This window comes from Mya arenaria, chromosome 4, assembly GCF_026914265.1.
Source record: "Mya arenaria isolate MELC-2E11 chromosome 4, ASM2691426v1".
Lineage (NCBI taxonomy): Eukaryota > Metazoa > Mollusca > Bivalvia > Myida > Myidae > Mya > Mya arenaria.
Window position 1 is genome coordinate 277,608 of NC_069125.1, and position 6,053 is coordinate 283,660.

Genomic DNA, 6,053 nt, shown 5'->3' on the forward strand with positions numbered 1-6,053 from the left:
GGAGGCCATGGTTACAATTGTCTGGTGCATATCCACATGAACGTTGTATTGGTACTCTAACAATTGAGCTTACTGCGTGGATAGTCACCGCCCCACCTCAACCCCACAGAACTGTTTACACAAAAAAAATCTGCAGCCCAAACCCAATAATGCTGAAGTAAAGGCATGCATAGATTTCAGCTTGTAAAGCTGACTGGGTGCCAAGCTCACACCCATCCAACTACAATCCACAAAAGTCTGCACAATGCAATCAATGATTTTACAGAATAGTAATGTTGTTTTAATGGCAAGGCATGGTGTGAAAAATAACACGGCAAAGTATGACTTAAAACTTACATTTCATAGGGTATTCCTATAACTGTTGAGAAAATGTTGACATTTAGTCCATGCATGCATTTAATGTAATGATTCATGCATGCCATGAACCGTATGACTGTCAAGTTCATCTGTGTGCTCACGATTTTTCTAGAGGAAATAGAGTGCTTCAACTATAAGAAAACATCTAAATATTTATAAAACGAACATTTTTTGAGGTTACAATAAATATTTTCTCTTAAACAAGCACATTTAATTTAACACAATCCATTTCCTTGTTGTTACAATGGGCCTTCTTTACGCGGATTGAAAACGGTGTTAATCGCCGGCAGCCGCATCGCACTTTCGTATATCCTTACTACTATTTACGAGGTCTATCTCGAAGCTTGCCGGAGATGGCCGAGTTGTTACGATTGGTTGTTTTAGAATATCTTGATACTAGCCGAGGAGTTCCGATTGGTTGTTTTAGAAAAAAAATGGCCGAGGAGTTCCGAATGTGGCAATTTTTGAATTCCGCGCTCGTCGTTGATGGGCAATACTAAAAGGCTGACCAAATGGCTGCCCATATAGATATAGATGGAAAAGGCTGACCAGGCCAGAAAAGGCTGACCAGGAAAATAAAATAGAATTGAAAAGATGTTTTTAATAAAAAAAATAACTTTTATGTTTTAATAAGTTTATATTCATTAAGAGTATTGTATTTTTATATGTTTTTTTTTAAATGTGTAAGAAATCGTGATGTTAAATTAATATCGAATAATTCAATAATTCAAGTCGATGCGATACATTCTATTTCATTATTTTATTAAATTATCAATTTATAGATTACAATTGATATAAATATATACAGCTTTGCATAACTTTGTATAGATCTGTAAATATGAGTAATTGAAATAAACGAAACAAACCCCTCAAGTAAAGTGACTTTCTTGGTAGCAGTTGCATGGGTTTGGTGAATGTGTGAGAAGTTCACACGATATTATTAAAGTTGTTCCTTGTTATAACTTATCGTAATTGGCGTAATTAAGTCAATTCAATATTTAAATAATTAATATATTGCTCTAGATATTTAATAAATTGTGTGATTTGGATCTATGTGATTTTGATTATAATATTACGTGGATTTGTGTTTAGTTTATTCAAGTATATCTTATGACGTACTTAACGCTGACCAGTGTATCCATGGTAACACACCCGATGTGTACAGCCCCATGCCGAACAGCAACAGGCCTATGGAATCTATTACGGCCTCACCAGAGGCTAGTGTTTTAGACCTTCTGGAAGTAGAAGGTAACGATGACATCAAACAAATCCAGGAAATACAGTGTTGGTTTAATACCTACCCTATGGATAAATTTGTTGATCATATATTGTTGACATACCAAAACTCAGATCTCGTGATAGAGGAGGTACGTGCAAAACTCTTCGAGGTCCTACGCCAGAATGACGATTACCCGTTTGAACGTAATCGTGAGTTGGAGCGAAGAATGAACTCGCGCCTCGGAGACAGCGCTTGCGTGAAAATGGCACGTGATATACATACCATTACTTCAGTGATCGAGGGAGACGACTTCCATTTATTGACCGAACTCCTTGGCAACCCAAAGAAGCATAAATCACGACCGTCGACGTTCGAAACACCGACGTCTCAAGGGACGACAACGTGTGAGTGTGCCGCCGATGTTCAGGTCCTAAAAGACACTGTTAAGTCTCTACAAGCTGAATTGCTTCTTATTAAACAGAAGCAAGCAACGATCGACAACGATAAAACAACAGATGTTAAATCGCTTAAAAAGTCTGTCGACACAATGCAAGAAACCATGAATAACTCGGAAATGTATATGTCGGCTACGTGTACGAAACATTTACAAGATCTCGATTCCCGGTTCTCTAATGATCGCTCCAGATGTAAGGAAAAATCACTTTCAGACACGGAGTGTATTAAAACTATGCAGCATAACATTCTAAATATAAACGCTGTGTTGCCGCATATTCAAACATCTATTGGGAATATTCAAGGTTTCATACAAACCAAATTCCACCAACTCGACACTAACGTACGACAGGGTACACTGTCCCCAAACGAGTGTAATGAACCAGAGAGACGTAATGAAAACAGTCGATGCCAGTCTTCTTTTGACGTTGATGTGCCCGCTCAACCAAGATACAGTGCTGAGCGTATAGACAATTCCAATCAAATGACTGCTAAAAATAGTCAAACAGCAACAACACCTCAGAGTCCTATCGACAACGCGTATTGCAGAAATGACACAATAAGTGATGGGTCGGATCCAAAGCGCATCCCGACGCGTGTTTCCGCCAGAACGACCTACAAGAAGAGAGCACTTCCAAAACATCAGAAGCAAGACATTGCATCGACGGCTCCGAACATCAACTTTGATGTAATAAACGATGAACGTTCTAGGATACAAGAACGCCGAAACCATACATTTAATCAACATAACAGTCGTCGAATGTATGACGCAGACGTCGCTGAGCACACCGATGTGGGCGACAGTGATGGCGAATTCGAGAAATATGTTCAAAAGCGAACCAAACATTTATATATAGGTGGTTTTAAACCATCCATAACCGAAGACAAAATTGCCAACTATATCAATAAACGCGGCCCAAAGGTTACTCATGTAGCTATATTTCCAAGCCGGCGTTACAACAAAGTCGTGGTGCGCGTTAACGTAGAAGACGATGATACGGCCTCTCTTCTCACGGACGACCCGGAGTTCTGGCCACGTGGTATAACGTGTCGGCCTTGGGCCAGGCAGAGATCGAATAGGTTTCAGGGCCCACATGAAAATGACGTCACTTCCGGAAACCAACGGGGACCACAGGCTTCAAACGAAAACCTCCAAAACCACGGCTTCTTTGACAGTAACCAATACGAGGTGTTAAGTATTGAATAACATTTTCTTTTGTATCATGCCACTTCAAACATTAAATATAGCAACCTGGAACGCAACAGGTGAATGAACTTCTTACAATGAATAATATTGACATATGCGGCGTCTCTGAGCATTGGTTGTTTCACAAGGATTTACACTTTATGGGCTGTATACACAGTAACTTTTCACATTATTCAGTGGCAGATCAAACGTATTTCATTTCAGAACATGTTTTGTTATTTTGTCGTTCGAACGATACTACTAGGCAGTGCCTTTGGCGAAAATTAAGTTTAATGTTCACAGTAAATCAGTATGACGAATTTTGTCAAATGCATTATTCCGAACAATTATTAGAAATGATCACCGGTTTCCGATCGTTTACGCTCAGCGACCACAGTCGAGTACATATTTTCAAGACGGTACTACGATACTTACATTTTCTCAGCAAGCCACTGGCTCATTTTTTACCGCATATGTAATTACATGTACAATGTGTGTAAACATACCCTCTTTTGAAGTCTTGTTCATTTGGGTTGTTTTTTGTAAAAGTAACTATCTATTTCACTATGCTTACTTTACTTATAAATATCACTCCTTTTATATCATTGTCATAACTCTATCTAAAATGCAGGACGATGTGTAATGTAGGGACATGTCATTTATTTCCCATTCTTTGTATTGTTGTGTACCCTGAAATTGATGCCATGCATATCATGTTCCTATTCTTTTCTATGTTATGATTATATATCAACTGTATATTCATGTATTGTATGTTATAAATATGTAATGCTCTCCATTGTTGGAGGAATAAAAGAATCTATCTATCTATCTACCGTGCGCGAATTCCAGGAGAAAAGTCATACATGAATGCAAATAAAAAAACGAAACTGATCATGAACGAATTATAACTACGACAATCCTTTCCATTATGATCAATCAAGCGAGAAATTGTCACTAAGTCACAATAAAACTGCCACGAGGAGCAATTAGCGCCCCGGGTGTCGAATCGATGTACTGTATTTGTTATGAAATTGTATTGATTTGGGTACAAATAATGTTGAATTAGTGAACGATACATTTTTCATTAATGAATCTGAAATACTATTTAAATCATGTTCAAATTACTTGATAATGTTTCAAAAGATCCAGTAGGTAAATAAATGATAATACATGTATGATATAATAGAAGGATACAGTTGATCATTTGTGAAACTTAATGACATAATGTAATTGGAAACATGTATTTCTTATCGCTGACCAACCTGGTCAGCCTTTTTCGAACACTTACATAGCGTAATATCTTATCGCTGACCAATACGGTCAGCCTGTATTTGTTATGTTATTCGCCGACTATCACGGTCCGCCTTTTTCGAAACTCTAACTAACAACGATAGTAGATGTTGTTTAATTCGGAAATAAAATATTTAAAAGGTAATGATAATACATGTATGATATAATAGAAGGATACAGTTGATCATTTGTGAAACTTAATGACATAATGTAATTGGAAACATGTATTTCTTATCGCTGACCAACCTGGTCAGCCTTTTTCGAACACTTACATAGCGTAATATCTTATCGCTGACCAATACGGTCAGCCTGTATTTGTTATGTTATTCGCCGACTATCACGGTCCGCCTTTTTCGAAACTCTAACTAACAACGATAGTAGATGTTGTTTAATTCGGATTTTTTTTTTTAAAGTAATGTTAATACATGTATGATATAATAGAAGGATAAGTTGATCATTTGTGAAACTTAGTGACATATGCGCATAAGAATAAAATTTATTTAATCGACAGCATGGGAAACAAACGACGTGATGATAGAATTAATTAATCCGGATGGGTTAAAAATTCAACTATCGCAGATTTATGGGGAAAATGAAGACTGTCTAAATATCGTTGTACCTACAGTCAAAAAACAAGACAATTCAATAGATTGTGGCTTATATGCCATTGCACATGCAACATCTTTTTGTTTTCGGCAAAACCCGTTTTTCGATTTAATATTTAATTCATTAAAACTGCGTGATCATTTATTAGAATGCTTAGAAAAAGAAGAAATGTCTGAATTTCCAATCACTTCCAAGACAATCAGTGGACGGCGAAAAAATTCAAAAATCATTAAAATTGAAAACTATTGTGTATGTAATTTGCCAGAATGCTTAGGCGGCCAAGTGCAATGTGATAACTGACTGAACAATTACAACTTAGGCTCAGACATTTACGTATTCAGTAACTCGATCAATCCTTCATTCAATCTTGTGATCAATCCATCATTCTTTCATTTATTTAACCATTAAATCAATCAATCAATCGATCAATCAATCAATCACATGTGCCATGACAAGAGCACCTCCACGTGATGTGGCCTGGATGAAGAAGGATACTTTTTCTTACAAAAACGTGAAAAAATGAAGACTGTCTAAATATCGTTGTACCTACAGTCCAAAAACAAGACAATGCAATAGATTGTGGCTTATATGCCATTTATTTAACCATTAAATCAATCAATCAATAAATAAATCAATTGATACTTTTTCTTACAAAAACGTTACGATAAGTCATCCATCTTCAACTAAACGCTCTTATAATTTATAATATATTAATAATATATCAATTATAATAATTTAAATAGTACACAGAAATAAATAAAACAACAAAAAAATAATAAGATATTAAAAAAATTCCATTCTCATTTTTCTAGTCAGCCTTTTCTGGCCTGGTCAGCCTTTTCCCTCTATATCTATATTGGCAGCCATTTGGTCAGCCTTTTAGCACGACCCGTCGTTGATCTCTATACGGGTATAATGCACCAAGCTAATACCCGTATAGAG